Here is a 16,050-nt window from a genome sequence, read left to right on the forward strand (position 1 = left end):
AAACCCAACCCAGAGTGCAGTTCCTTCCTGTCTGTCCTGGCAATGCACTTGCCATTTTGAAAAAACAAAAATCTCTCCCTGAATAATTCATTACTCAAAGGAAACATCAGCCCAGAGTGCTCTACTCCATTTATTCCGGCATAAGAGCTAATCTCGGGCCATGTGTATGTGTCTCTGCAAAGGATCCACACGAGAAATCACTTTTGAAACATCGATATCTGAGGAGGCAAGCAGAGAGTTTAAAAGGGCCATAATTCATAAATCAATGATGCCACACTCCTGAGGAAGCATTCCACATTGACTGCTCAAAGACCCCATTTGCAGCAATCTCCAACATCTGCGTCTCCCTGGGTCGCCCACCAGGGTCCCGGGGCTGTGGTCCTGCGCTAATGAGGCAGTGTTTCAGGGATGATCACAATCTCATGTTCTTTGGGATTTAGGCATGGGGATGTGGGATTGCTGTAGATTTTCTCTAAATCAAGGACTTTTTTTTTTGAACAATTTTTTTAATGTTTATTTATTTTTGAGAGAGAGAGAGCACACACACACACACACACACACACGCACGCGCATCAGCGGGGGAGGGGCAGAGAGCAAGAGGGAGACACAGAATCCAAAGCAGGCTCCAGGTTCCGAGCTGTCAGCACAGAGCCCGACACAGGGCTCGAGCCCACAAACCATGAAATCATGATCTGAGCCAAAGTCGGACACTCAACCGACGGAGCCACCCGGGCTCCAATGTACCAATAACTGGAACCGATCTGAAATAAGCAGAAAACCAACGATTTGCATGGTCATAACTTAGCGTCCTTGTTGCCTTGGTTATTTAGCAAGCCTGTTCGCCAGCCAGTGTGAGAACCTGCCCTCGTCCTTCACAGGCACCTGTCTAGGTTTCGGCTGAGCCCGAATCCTGGGTTCAAACATATCTGTGGGGAAATTTCAGCAATTGTTGCTGTTGTTGATGGTTTCCGATGGCCTCGATCGAGCATAGTACTTGGTGTTGCTGATCAGGGCTGCGGAAACAACCCCGCACTGGGCACTGGCTAAATGCCCAACAAATGTTTATGCAGAAATAAAAGCCAGAGCATCGGGGAGAAAATCAGTAAGCCCGGGCCTCTGGTTAGAGCTGCTTTTTGACACAAACCGCACCACTACTGGAGGAAAACAGCCTGAAGCTCAGCCTGACTGATAATTCTCACTGCAGAGAAACAGGAGACAGGATACCAGGAGTGCTCAGGATTTCTTTCCAAAGAGCAGGGCTTGGGAGAGTCTATGTACGATTTCTTCTTCCTCCTTCCTCTCTCAGCTTGCTCCCCTCCCCCTGAACTGTCGAACCAAACACAGAACACACGCTAGCGGAAGAAACGGAACAAGCGAGAGAGAAGAGCAGAAGCCCAGAAACAACCAAGAACCGGTAGCATTCGGAGTTGTACCTTCCCCCATTCACCCAAATTCAACAAATAGGAAGAATCTTACACTTGCTCTCTCACAGTCATCAAAGAGCTCTCCGGCACATTTTGTAAACTAAATACCTCTTCTGTGCCCTGTTTCGGTCTATTCTGGAACAAGGAAGGGTAAATAAATTATACTACCTACCATTTACCAGCCTTTACAGAATGGGTATGTTTATGAGCATTATCTCATTGAATCCTAAAACCAATTCTCAGAAAAACTTATTCTTACCCCCACGGTGCAAGGGAGGAGGCCTAGGCACAGAGAGGCTACGTAAATTGCCCAATTAATTTCACTTGTTTGGTGGGCGATTAGAAGTGGGACGTGAACTTGGACAGTTTGGCACAGGAGCCACCCCCAGCCGCCAGGCTCTCCTGTGTCGGCAGAAGCTGACTAGAGGTGAGGGGGTGGTTTCTCCTGCGTTGTGTTTAGGACGGCAATGGGAAGTGGCTAGTGATAGCAACACTTAACATACACTGAGCGCTTACGATGTGTCAACTAAGCAGCAAGCCTGTGGTCATTTACAGTGCCCTGTGGGAAAGGCACCCCTGTCCTCATTTTACAGATGAGAAAACAGAAACCCAGAATGGTTCCTGGGGTGTGTATATACTAGAGCCAGGATTCGCATCCAGACAGCTGGGGTCAGAGGCTGTGCTCTTAACCATCACGCTCTACTGGAGTTACAGCTGGCAGTTGAGAACCTGAGCTGCAGTGCTGCGTTAATATCAGCAGACACGAGGGGCGCCTGGGTGGCGCAGTCGGTTAAGCGTCCGACTTCAGCCAGGTCACGATCTCGCGGTCTGTGAGTTTGAGCCCCGCGTTGGGCTCTGGGCTGATGGCTCGGAGCCTGGAGCCTGTTTCCGATTCTGTGTCTCCCTCTCTCTCTGCCCCTCCCCCGTTCATGCTCTGTCTCTCTCTGTCCCAAAAATAAATAAAAAACGTTGAAAAAAAAATTAAAAAAAAAAAATATCAGCAGACACGAGCACAGTACCCCCAAAGCAAGAAAAGGCTGTCTTTGAGGAAAGCGCAACTGCTTTGCATAAGCTATCAGGATTTAATTCAGCAGCTATTTAGTTGGGCTCTTATTTGGTCAGTCAAGATCAATCAATCAATCCATTCTTCCAGAAAGAGATAAAACAAAGGACACGGGAGGAAAACAGGGAGTTATAGAGATATAGTGTAATGTGGACCCTGTCGGCCCCGAGGGGTGCCTGAAAGAAGGAAGCGAGACCTCATGGGCACAGGACCTGGCTGAGGGGCTGCTATGTACGTTCTACTGGGCAAAGGGTTCTGGACTGAGACCACCACCGGGCCAACTGTGACCTCTCTCCATCAAAAACCTGAGAGCCAGACCCACAGCTCCTGGGGGCTTTTCCAGCTTTAGTGTGCTGTTATTCCAAAAAGGAAATTTCAGTCTTTTAGTAGCAGGATTTTCTTTGTCAGAAAGCCTAATATCTAAAATGCACACCAGGAGCCGACAGATGGGAATGGGGAAGGGGGGTTCAGCAGAGTGTAGGCCACCGGGACCTATTAATTAGCCCAGCCCCATGACAAGACAGGTATCTTTGCAGGCCAATTTAGAAACCTCCCCTCTGTCACCCAAGTGAGCTGGCTATAGACCACAACACTGGGGGTGGTGGGGACCATATATGCAAAATGTCTGGACATGCTGGCCTGGCCTCTTCGGGAGGCCAAGATGCCTTTATAGAGGCCCTGAATCAGGTCCAGGTCCCCTGTCTCCCAGAGCAGGGGCTGCCCACCCCCTCACCGCTACCACCACAGCCATCCAGACCACAAAGTAACACTGGCAGCTGCCTGGCTGGAGAATCAACGACCTTGAGAGCCTCATCAAAAGAGATACAAAGTGTGTCCACAAATCATCTGTCCCAGAGCCCAGAACTTAGCACATCCCTCCTCCAGCGTGGCAGCCTTCAAAGTCTGCAGAAGATGGAACAGGAGCAGAAAAAAAGTGGAGGGTTACCCAAGGTTGCAAGCACAATGCCCAGAATGTGTGTAAATACTGGAGTGGCCCTGTGCCGCTTTGGATCCCCTGATATAATGGCCACTTCCTGGAGCCCCATTTCCTCTCATTGTATTTCAGCAGGACAAAAATGTTACAGTGAGCAGCTACTCAGTCACATAGGTTATTTTAATAGATACATCCTACAAGCCTTGAAAACTTGCTCTGTGCTCTGATGACAAGGCTAAATATAGCATAGTCCCTAATAGTGAATTTCAGAGCCTGAAACAGGGAGATCGGAACACACATGTGGTTTTCTCCATTTTCTCACATTCTGGCCCCCGCCACATGGATCCACCCGATCCTCCCCCCGACCCTCCACTGAATCTCACTTAAGCCACTGCTTGCATGCAACACTAGAGAATTCTATGGCACTGATGCATGTCTTCAGCATCTCTGATTCAGCTGCACATTAATCTGAAGGCTGAAGGATGATACACTCATTTCTGTCCTTGTGCATTTTTGCAAATACAAATGTGCAAGACAGACAATACTGAAAAGCTACTTATGCAAGAGCTGTCCATCCAGGTGGCCATTGCAGAAGCCAATCCTGCCACAAACCATTTGTGAGCTCCTGCTGGATCCATAATTCACAGTTGCTCTCAGGATTTCCACTCTCATGATCAGAGACAAATCTGTGGTGTCCCAGGTGTCTGATTAAGTTCTCCTTTCCCTCCTAGCCTACCGACATGAACACATTCTACCACGTGGGTGTTAGATTTGTAAAGCTAATCTAAAGACAAAGGTTGCCATTATCTCCGGAACAACACTGATACATTTAAAAAAAGATCTCCAAGCCTCTCAGAAAATGCAGACTTATAAAAAGCAATCTTCCAGCCCAAATATCTTAAACCAGTGGTTCTGAGCCCTAATTGCTCACTAGGAAAACCTGGCAGGGGTATTTTCAAACTGTTCCTAGCTCTTCCAGGTGGTTGTCGTGGGCGGCCAAGGCTGAGAACCGCTATCCTAAAGAAACACAGCTCTTCAGCATGGTGGTTTGGGAAGGATCTAAATCAATGGTTGTCAATCTTGGTTGCATTTTAGAATCCCAAGGATATTTTTACTTTTTTTAATGTTTATTTTTGAGGGAGAAAGAGAGAGAGTGACAGAGCGTGAGCTGGGGAGGGGTAGAGAGAGACAAAGAGGGGAGACCCAGAATCCGAAGCAGGCTGCAGGCTCTGAGCTGTCAGCACAGAGCCTGACGCGTGGCTCGAACCGCAAGATCATGACCTGAGCCGAAGTCAGACGCTTAACTGACTGAGCCATGCAGGCGCCCCAGAATCCCAAGAATATTTTAAAAATATTAATGCCTGGGCCTTACCCCCAAAGATTCTGACTTAAGTGGCCTGGGGATGAAGCTGAGTCCTGGTATTTGAATATGATTTGAAAATTGAGGACCACTGGTCTAAGTCGACCCACTTCTCTGATTGACTCATGCTTAAATACGTGAAGATAGAGAGCTCACGGTATTTATCTTCGTGTATTTCTTCAGCTTTACAAAATCCAAAGGACAGCTCTACTTTGCCTACCTAAAATAGGAAGCAAGTAACCAAGGCACATGAATGTAAAAAACATGATGTCATGATGTCCATGGACATCCTTTCCAGGCTGAGTGTCCCTAGGGCCTTCATGTATAGCTTGTGTCGTTTCATACACTGTTGAACCAAGATCATTAATCTGGTTTCTACACCAACAGCAGATCAGAATCAGGCAAACAAGTGACAGAGGGGGCAGGCAGAAAGGAGGGAGACTTTTAGAAACAGGTCCCCTGATTCAGTGCACAGTGATGGCTAATAGGGAAGAGGCAGAAAGACTGAAGTTGGACACTGCACTAACAAGCATTAAAGTCAGGGTCCTTTAATGAAAGGACTCTGTGGACACCCAGGACATCACCGATAATCCTGAGAATATCCCAGAGTCACTTAGAACAATTTATGTTCATTACAACCTGGTTATGGAGGCTGAAATGTGTGTGATACTTCCATCAAAAATAGTAATAATAAAAGTGAGAGCTATGAAAAGGATGAATCTTTAACTATTTGGAAATCCCAGCCACCTGGAATGACTCATTTCCTGAGGGTCCCAGGTGGCTGTAGACTGTTTCAGGAGACATTTTAGCAGGTAAGCTTCAGCTTACCCAAGAAGAATTCCCCTTCCCTATCAGAGTCAGAAGATAGTGAGGTATGGGAGAGGAAAACAGTAGTGGATGATTCTGACCCTTGGGGTTTCTAGGCACCAGGGCACAGAGAGGGTACTCTGAGCTTTCACTGAAGACTTAAGATCAGGCACAGCTAAGTCCCAGGGAAATCCTTTCGGGCTGGTAGGATCTGATTGTTCTGGGTGGGTCTCCAGTTAAATGGTATCTCCATTGCACAGGGTCTCCAAGCCTACAATTCCTTGCTGAGAACATCATCCCTCAAGGCCACACATCCCACCATCCAGACATGTCTTTAAAATGCAAAACCCTGGGATAAATAATACCATATATATATGTATGTGTATATATATATATGTATATATACACATACATATATATATACACATGTATAATATATAATTATATTATATTATACAAATAAAATGGGACACGCCTGGTTGAAGGGCTCTTGGTAGCTCGAGTCCCATCAGAGTTCCATGAAACACCTGCTTAGGAAACCACTTGGAAAGGACATGCTCCCGGGCCCGCCCCAGACCCACCCAAAGGCTCAGTCCCCCTGTGACTCTGTGGTCAATGTTTCCCAGGGGTGATGACTAGTGTGGAGCCCCTAGCTGCTGTTCTCCTTCATGGGAGCAGCTACTCCCTCCCATTATATTTTATTCTCCTGGTCTTTCTGATCCCCGAACCCATCCCCAGAGCCGTCTAGGTCTGCTGATTGAGCCTGTGTACCTGGAACCCATTTTGATCACACTCCTAAGCCAAGGCTATGTCCCAGCTGACACAAGCTGATGTTAGGAAGCTGCTGCCAGCGGTGTTCCCACCAAAGCCTGCAACCAGAGCCCAGGCTCTCCCAGCTGGGGAAATAGCACCTCACTTCCAAATGGCCGGGGGCCCAACTTCCTAAAGCCACCAGCAGGGAAGAGTCACTTAGGGTCTCTTTCATTGTTCAGATTCCTGTACCCACGGGATCCTAGTGGCTGATGGAACTCCCCGGGGAATCCACACGGGAACCAAAGCCTCAAGTGATTCCTATAACTGGGTGAAGCTGAGAAACACTGGCTTCACACTGGTTAACTATGAGGCTCTGGAGCCAGATTGTCTGCGTGTGAATCCTGGCTCTGTTACTTCCCATGTGACTTTATGCAAGAGACCCAAGCCGTTGGGGCCCACAGTTTCCACATCCGTAAAGCAGGGATGATGATGCTGGCTGCCTTGCTGGGTCACTGGAAGATTAGGTGGCCCTGAGAGCCCCCCCTGGCACGTGGCAGATCCCTGGGAAGGGTTGCTGCTTCTTGGTAATGAACTCAGACCCTGGCCACCTGGCTCCCACCTCTGACTTCTCACACAAAATACTCTGCCTTCCCCACTGAGCCTCCAGCACCCGAGATGACCCCCTCCAGTGCCCCGAAGGCCCGTCCCATCCCTGGGAGTGGGCCTGGCTCCTGCGGGTCTGCCTTGACTTGTTGCAGTGAATGAAGTTCCGTGCAGATGGAGCCTAAAGATAAAACGGCTGAGGGAGAAACCAGGAGCAGCCAGGGGGAGGTGGGGTTGTGGGACGATGGCACGCAGAAACACAAGGCGGCAAGGAATGCACACTTCGCTGATGTCATGGTTGTCTAGGAACCCGGTGGATGAGGCAGGTTAAACCCCAACTGCCATGTAAACGGTCTTTTCACCGTAACGCCTCCTGGAGAGGGGGGATGAGCTCTACTGGGCCACTACTCTACTGTCATGAGCTCTACTGTCTGCCAGGGATACGCAGACGCCGGACAGGGGACTCGGAGAGCACAGGCTCCCTGGGAACCTGGGGGCCACGAGCAGCAAGGACATACGCCCGTCACAGAAGGACTACAACCGATGTTCCCAACGCACGGTTTATTTGCAACAGAGACCCTCCGCATGTTATCTATGGAGGCCACGGGTCCCTGGAGAGCCCACGATGGCCCACAGGGCCTGGCTGTAACCTGTTCCCGAAGCAGGAAGCTACAAGGCACTGGGTCACAGCAGCAGGTGAGTAAGGGAGAGGGCTCAAGGGAAGTTCACGGCCCTGTCTCTCTCTTACTCCAACAGACAGCATGGCTGGCCTCTCAGTCACTGGGAGCTGCTGTGAGGTGGCGGCCAGAGCTTTGTGTCCAGTTGAACCACTCACATCTGCTGTTTCCGGGGTCCGGGCTCACTGGTCTCCCGCCCACCACAGATGCCCGGATGGCAACAGCCGTCTTTCGACGCCGCTGGCTCTGGGGGGCACTGCCCCCCTGAGTTCAGAAAACAGAGCCAAACTCGACAAGGAATGTCTGAGTGAATCCGGACAGATCATTTTTCGGCAAGACCCTTCTCCTCTGTCCCACAGGGTCACCCTGAAGTAACGACCCCCCACCCACCAGTGTTTCCCAGATGTCTGCTGGCCACATGCCATTTTCCAGTTTTCACTCTGTATGCTTACGGCTTCTGTCTCCCTTCCTTAAATTATTTTATTTTATTTATTTACTTTTTATTTTTTGAGAGAGAGAATCTCAAGCAGGCTCCACACTCAGCGTGGAGCCCGATGCAGGGCTTGATCTCACGACCATGAGCTTATGACCTTAGCCAAAAATCAAGAGTCACTTAACTGACTGAGTCACTCAGACGCCCCTAAATCATTTTATTTTTGAAGAAAAAATATTATAGTACTACTTAGGAGAGCTAGTATCAATAGGCATAAATAATTATTTTTTTTTAATGCAATGAAAACAAGATAATGTTCTTTTGAGGCCTCTGGCTTTTGTTTAAAAAAGGAGGGATCAGGGCGCCTGGGTGGCTCAGTCAGTTAAGTTTCCGACTTCGGCTCAGGTAATGATCTTGCAGTTTGTGAGTTCGAGCCCCACGTCAGGCTCTGTGCTGACAGCTCAGAGGCTGGAGCCTGCTTTGGATTCTGTGTCTCCCCCTCTCTCTGCCCCTCCTCCGCTCACACCCTGTCTCTCTCTCTCTTTCTCTCTCTCTCTTTCTCTCAAAAATAAGCAAACATTTAAAAATTAAAAAAAAAAAAAAAAAGGGAGGGAGCTAAGTATTAGATGGTATCACCCTCTGGCCCCAACCAGGTTCTCCTTGACATGATCAAAAGGACTGAAAGAAAATTAGGGGCAAAAAAAAGAGGAACAACTTTATTTTTTAAGGTAGAATGGCGTGCAGTGCTTAGATCTTTTATGCAGTTTGCTAAGTTTGACAAACATACAAACTTTTGTCACCAATGCCCCCATAAAGATGAACTTTATCATGATCCCAGAATCTCCTCTCTTGTCCTCTTAGTCAACCCCTCGCCCCCACCAGAGGCAACCACCATGTTGATTTCTATCCCCACAGGTTAGCTTTTTCTGCTCTTGAACTTCAGGCTGTTGCCTCACAGGGATGCATTTCTCATGGTTAAATAAAAGTTATGTTCCAGGGCACCTGGGAGACTCAGTCTGTTAAGTGTCCAACTCTTGATTTCAGCTCAGGTCATGATCTCACAGTTCGTGGGATCGAGCCCAGTGTTGGACTCTGTGCTCAGCATGGAGCCTGCTTGGGATTCTCTCTTTCCCTCTGTCTCTGCCCCTCTCCCTCCCTCTTTCTTTCTCTCTTTTCTCTCTCTCCCTCCTCCTCTCCCAAAATAAATAAATAAACATTAAAAAATTTTTAAGTTATGATGGTGTTATACCTTTGTCTATTTTTGAAAATTTTTATAATAAAATGTTCTGTTTTGTTTTTCAGTGTTGGAACACCCTGTGCACGCTTTACCTACCATTTTCTCCAGACCCTCCAGTGGAATGACACCTATAATTTTGGGCACCCTGAACTAATGAAAGGGGAAGATGCCAAATTAGGAAATTGGATTCTGACTTTGCAAATCCCAACATGATCCTGATTATAGCATTGATTTGCCAAATTTTCTCCCCAAAATCCCAACTAATCTGATTATCTTTTAAGCTCCCAAAAAGGCAGCTTAGACTCACATTCCTTCCCGGCCAACCCAGTTCTTCCTCCGTCTTGGGTCAGTTCAGCTCCCCTCCTCACCCACACAAGCCCCTCATCCCCACTGTGGGCTGTTGTTCACGCCACTGCCTCTGAGGAGCTGCTTTCCTGCTTACCTCCCACCCTGCACTGACGTTCCTCAGCACCCCGCTCAAGGCCAACACCCTCCATCCCATTAAAATCAAGTTTAGGGGCGCCTGGGTGGCCCAGTCTGACTTTGGCTCAGGTCACTGTGCTGACAGCTCAGAGCCTGGGTCCTGCTTCGGGTTCTGTGTCTCTCCCTCTCTCTCTGCCTCTCCCCTGCTCGCACTCTGTCTCTCTTTCTCTCAAAAGTAAAATAAACATTTAAAAAAATCAAACTTCTATCACACATTTACATTCAGCTTTCCTTGCGTTCTGTTGTCACTCCTCTTTTACCATGAGTACACCGTATCTCTTCAACTAGACCCTGAGCTCCTCCAAGGCAAGCACAGAATTGTCTCGGCATCAGTGCGAAGATATTGGAGACAGAGAGGTACGTGTGGGTGAACGTGTTTATAACAGAAATGAAGTGAAAACAGCCCGCAGGTTGGATCCTGACAAGGCTCAGAATCAGCCTTGAAGAGAAAAGATATGCATGGGGCCAGAGTGGTATGATCTGTACACAGACCAGCACTCTGTGACTGTCCTTTCTCAGTCTCCTGGGCCCCACCACCAAACACTCAGACTTAGGCCAGGGGTTTGCATAGTCCTCAGTTTCTGGAAGATCTACTGCTGGTGGTTCAAGGACCACACCAAAAGAAACACCATCTGTGAACAGAGAACGGGGTGGGATAACGAACATCCCTGCACCTACCAGACAAAGCAAAACAGCGTTCCCAGCCCGTGTTAATTCTACCTCTGTCCCCGGAGGTGAGATTACATGGTAAGAAAACCACCTCAATACAACCAAAAAGGAATGTGAAGTGAAAAGAAAATGCAGAGAGAAGGGGATTCCCAGGGAGGGAAAAGCTGAACCCCAGCAAAGGAGACCAGGGTTCCTGGCCTGAGAACTTGTCCTATTTTCCTTATAATGTTACATAAAGGTATTTCTATGTTTCTGGAAGGAAAATCAAGAGTAAGGTGAATCCTTGGGGTGCAGCCTGAGGCAGGTACACTTACTGATTTAGAAAAATTTTTAAATGGGGCACCTGGGTGTTTCAGTCGGTAAAGCGTCCGACTTCAGCTCAGGTCATGATCTCACAGCTTGTGAGTTCGATCCCAGCATCAGGTTCTGTGCTGACAGCTCGGAGCCTGGAGCCTGCTTCGAATTCTGCGTCTCCCTCTCTTCTGCCCCTCCCCCGTTCACACACACTCTCTCTCCTTCAGAAATAAATAAACATTTAAAAAAAAAGAAAAAAAAAAGAAAAACGTTTAAATAAAAAGGCTAACCAGAGGACAGCTACCAGCAGGAGGATGCCTGCTGAGGGAACTGGCATTCTTACCACTACGAATGAAAACACCGAATATTTGTCCTCTGCAACCAGGGAACAAAGGGGGTTTTGAGATGGCTGTGTGTGCAGGAGGTGGAAGTCATTCCAGCACTTAGAGCTTCAATTGAAAATAAACAAACAGCCCAAGCCTGCCCAAGGACCCCAGCTGCCAAGCACCAGCCCGGGAGCGCACGCGGGCCGCTGGGGCCAGCGCACGGCTATTTATATCTGTAATCCAATTTGGATGGGGAAGGCACATGAAAAGAAATTGATTATCTTGAAACTGTAAGGGCAAATTCGCCGGGACAAAAAAGTAATGAAATAATAAAGAGGAAGTACCTGAGTAGGGTCAATGGAGGGGGTGTTGCTCATGAAACTGCTTCCGACCCCGTTTGCTTTTGGGATTCGGGTATGAGGAAACCGCAGCAGAGGACTTGCCAGAAATCTTATGTCAACCGTGGGTAGAGGTTTGCTGAGATCCCCCCGCCTGTGCTGTGTGTGTGTATGTGTGTGCATACATATGTATATAGAATCAATCAACCAAAAAAACACTCAAGAGATTATATGACAGAGAGCTGATTATCTCCACACAGTTTATAGCTTGTGAGGAAGAAAAGTGGGTAGTTCATAAAAAACAACCATCCTTCCCAAATCTAAGGGTCAGACAAAAGCATATATTATCCTGAAAACACTGGCCTTTTATCTTAGATCTCCCTCATGCCCCCTTCCCTAGAGGCTGGATTCAACTCTGCCTTTCCATAGTTACAATGGCAACCATTTATTAAGCATGTGGTGCATGCCTAAGGCTGGAGATGTACAGTCTGCAATGGCCACAGCAATCCTGGGATACAGAGTGTCAGCCCATTTTAAAGATGAAGAAACTAAGGATGATAGTTATCTAAGTGACTTGCCCAACCACCACCCTGCTACCAAATAGGGACGGAGGATTTGATTTCTTTCATTACACCACCCGTCTCCATGAAAGGACAGGAATACGGTCTCCAAAATCAACACAGATTCCCAGGAAGTGTGCAGCTGAGCCTGTGAGTATTTGTCAGTCCAGAGTTGGAAGAAGGATGCGGACAAAAGACAGTAAGAAGCGACGTTTTGAAGCATTTTGGTAGCTCAATCAGCAAAGCACTCACCCCCTAACTTAGCTCAAAAGAGTTTATGCAACAGACTTAAGGAGGAATAATCCCCAACTCACAGACTGCACCTATGAAGGATGCCTGTCACTATGGCCTTTACCTCTGTGGGTAAATCATAAAAAAAATACAAGGATTTTGACAAAACTCAAATAGACATAACCGAAGACTAGGCTCTAACCTCACTTCCATTGGTTACTGATTGACTCTGAGAAATGATAGAACTCATCTAGGATTCAGATTATATATCTATCTATATATCTCTATCTATAGATAGATACATATCTAGAGATAGAGATAGAGATAGAGATATATAGATAGAGATATAGATATAGATATATACAGATATATATATCTATATATCTATATATCTATATCTATATATCTATATATATAGATATAGATATAGATATATATTTTTTTTTTTTTTTAATTTTTAAGTGAAGGCCTGGGAGCAAGGGATCAGACAGAAGAATCCTGGACCAGGTTATCTTCTGTGGTCCCCTCCAGCAGAATCTAGTAACTAAGAAAAGTAACCCTGTGGTAGCCCAGACTCCTAGGAGCTCAGGAAAGTGAAGTCAAGACTTTTAATCTTTCAAAAGGCCCAAAGAAAGGTACGCATTTCACTGAGATAAGACTACACAGCAAATTAAATTATCAACCTTTGTTGCTTTAATGTCATGTTAGTGTACAGACCTTGTATTTGCTGCTGGTGATGAGCAACTCTGGGCCCAAGTCTTTGATTGATCGAAAATAGCAATCAAATTATCTTTAAGAAATGCCACTTATTCCCATGGTGGAGGCAGGGAGAGCTAGTCAAAGGTACTGAAAAACTGGAATGATTGTTTAAGAAAAACAGGGCTGAAAATGAGTTTCTAGGGATGGGGTGGGAAGTCAGATTCAGAGCTAGTCATATAATTTCAAAATTAAGTGATTCTTCTACAGGAGTGTGTGATACGAAGTGTAAGGCATTTCAAGAGCACTAGTAATTTCTGCAAACACTGTCCAGATCTCTCCTAGCTCTGAGCTGAGACAGTTAAGCTGTCCTTGGTGGCTCAGCAGTGTCATCGGGATAAACTTGCTGGGAAGAGGAGAGAAAAGCATTTTTATGGTGTTTTTTCTTTTTTTTTTTTTTTAAGTGGAGATGTTGGACTTGTGGGAAGAAGGGAAGGAAGCCAGTGCAAAACCACGAGAGAGGAGAAAGCCATAGGCTCCCATTTGAGAGAGCCAGCTGCCGGTCAGCTCTAGCTGACCAGATGGTGGGGTCAGATGGCCCCAGGGGCCCCTTACAGAAGGTTCTGATGAGGTGAGAACCACCCCCACCCCCAGCAACTGAGCATCCTTGAAGCCAACCCTACAAAGGTTTGGGGACAGTCCCCTTGGGTTGTTGGGGAAGGCCAGTAAAGTGTCCCTTTCTTTCCTGGCCAGTTTTGCCACCAAGTTTGCTCCTAGTCACTTCACTCCCCTGCCTAAGCAGCTCCAACCTTTTAGCCAAGGAATCAAATCTGATTCTGCTCAAGCTCCTAGAACTAACCACCTGCTTACAGGAAATACAGGGACAGAGAAATAGTTTAAAAGACACCATGGGGATATACAATCAGCAAAATCCAGGATGTGGAAAACTTTACAGGACCAATGACTAGTTTCTTCAGCAAATGAATGGCAAAAAGGAAAAGGAAAAGGAGAGAGTAGAAATCTTTGTAGAAAAAGAGACTTAAAAAGCATCAAGCAAATGTAATCTATGGGCCTTATTAAATCATGATTCAAACACATCAGCTGTTACAAGTGGAAAAATTTGAACACCAACTAAATAGGTGGTGATATGAAGGAATTCATGCTTTTTAATATGATGATAGCATTTTGGCTGTATTTTGTTTGAAAGTTGTTTTAAGGGGCACCTGGGTGGCTCAGTCAGTTCAGTGTCCAATGTCAGCTCAGGTCATGATCACACAGTTCGTGTGCTGACAGTGCAGACCCTGGAGCCTGCTTTGGATTCTGTGTCTCCTTCTCTCTCTGCCCCTCCCTCCCTCGCACTCTGTCTCTCTCTCAAAAGTAACAAATACATTTAAAATAAAAGTGTTCTTTTGAGATAGATACAGACCTATTTACAGACAAAATGTATGGTATCTGAAAATTTCTTTAAAAAATCCTGCTGGGAGGGGGCGCGTGGTTGGCTCAGTCAGTTGAGTGTCTGATTCGGCTCAGGTCATGATCTCACAGCTCTGTGAGTTCGAGGCCCGCATCAGGCTCTGTGCTGATGGCTCAGAGCCTGCAGCCTGTTTCGGATTCTGTGTCTCCCTCTCTCTCTGCCCCTAACCCACTCACATTCTGTCTCTGTCCCTCTCAAAAATAAATAAACATTAAAAAAAAATTTTTTTTAATCCTGCTGGGAGGACACTAGGAAGAGGGGCAGAGGTGAAACAAGATTGGCCTTGTATTGACAAATGTTGAAGCTGGGAGAATGGATTTATTACAGTATTCTATTTTTATAGCTGGTTAACATTTTTAACAATAAGATTTTTTAAGAAGCTGGCTGTAATATATTCCTGAGTTTTTTTAAATAACAAGGAAATTATAAAATTGTAGTTTAAAATAATCCAATTTAAAATAACTCACACTATACATGCACATATTTATGTGCGTATGAGTGGATGTATTTATTTGTCTATATAATTTTACAGGAATAGGAAATCTTTGGGGAGCGTACGCACCAAACTTTTAACTATTAGTTCTATTTCCTGATGGGGGACGGGTGTGAAGGGAGACATTCACTTTGTTTACTTTATGTACTTCTACATTGTCTCAATTTCAATTTCACCAAGCATGTCTTCCTCGCCAATTTACCAACGTAGCAGGGGAGAAGACATGGTGACTCCCTGGAGCCCCCAGCCTAGCTCTCAAAGCTCTGTACACATGACACCAGGCTTGGCCCTGGACAGGCAGCCTTTCCTTGCCCACAGACATTCCCCATTCCTGTGCCACCTCTGTGCCTTCGTCTATCAAATGTTCTCTTCCCACGAGGCCTTCAAAATCCCAGACCCACCTCTTCTATCTGGGTAGTCCTGCTGGGCTACTTCAGGGCACAGGGTCTCCCCAACTGTGCAAGATGGCCAGGACCTGACAGTGTTTTGCCAGTGTGTCTGGATAGTACAGTTTTGGAGGAAAACAGACTGTAATCCACATACTACCTCTAGGAGGCCTCTTGGCATGCCATGGTTTGAGTGCATGCCAGGTGCTCAGTAAAGTGCCAAGTTACCCAACTTTCCAAGCCTTGATTTCTTCATCTGTAAATGGGGCTGCACACACCTGCCTCATCGAACTGCTGTGAGAATTAGTCAAGGGACAGGAGGTAGAGTTCCCCGCACCCGTTGCAAAGGTTCTGTCTGCACCTCACTGACCCCTGCAAGAGAATGGAAAACGGACCTGACAATCCACTTGGATCTGCTCACTTAGAAGAACACGGCACTCAGAGCTGCCCATTAGTTTACCTATTAATAACAGAAATAATGCACTGGGGTCAGGAGGAAGACCTCTGAAGGTCACACTCTGAACTCCCACTAGGTGGCAGTGTTGTTTTCTTGCTGTTATGCAAATAGAGGGGCGGGCCTGAAGGGGAAAACAAACCTTTTTCTGAGGCTGATACAAAGGAGAACCTGTCTGTATCAATTTCCCCATGATACTGAAAGAGAGGTTGGTGTGAGGTAATGCACCAACTTAGAAGAGCGTCCAGTAACACCAACGATGAGATCCCATCAAGGATCCCGTGTGTCTCTGGGAAATAAAAGGGGGTCGGAGGGGATGGTGATGAAGTGGAGCTTCCATCTCAGAGAGGGGATT

At 46.7% G+C, this 16,050-nt stretch overlaps 1 protein-coding gene across 2 annotated transcripts in view; it reads right to left on the reverse strand.

The window, feature by feature from the left end:
• The window catches only part of PRKCE (protein kinase C epsilon), a 502,434-nt gene that overhangs the window by 363,977 nt on the left and 122,407 nt on the right, over window positions 1-16,050 (reverse strand). The window lies entirely within an intron of this gene.

This window comes from Neofelis nebulosa, chromosome 9, assembly GCF_028018385.1.
Source record: "Neofelis nebulosa isolate mNeoNeb1 chromosome 9, mNeoNeb1.pri, whole genome shotgun sequence".
NCBI lineage: Eukaryota > Metazoa > Chordata > Mammalia > Carnivora > Felidae > Neofelis > Neofelis nebulosa.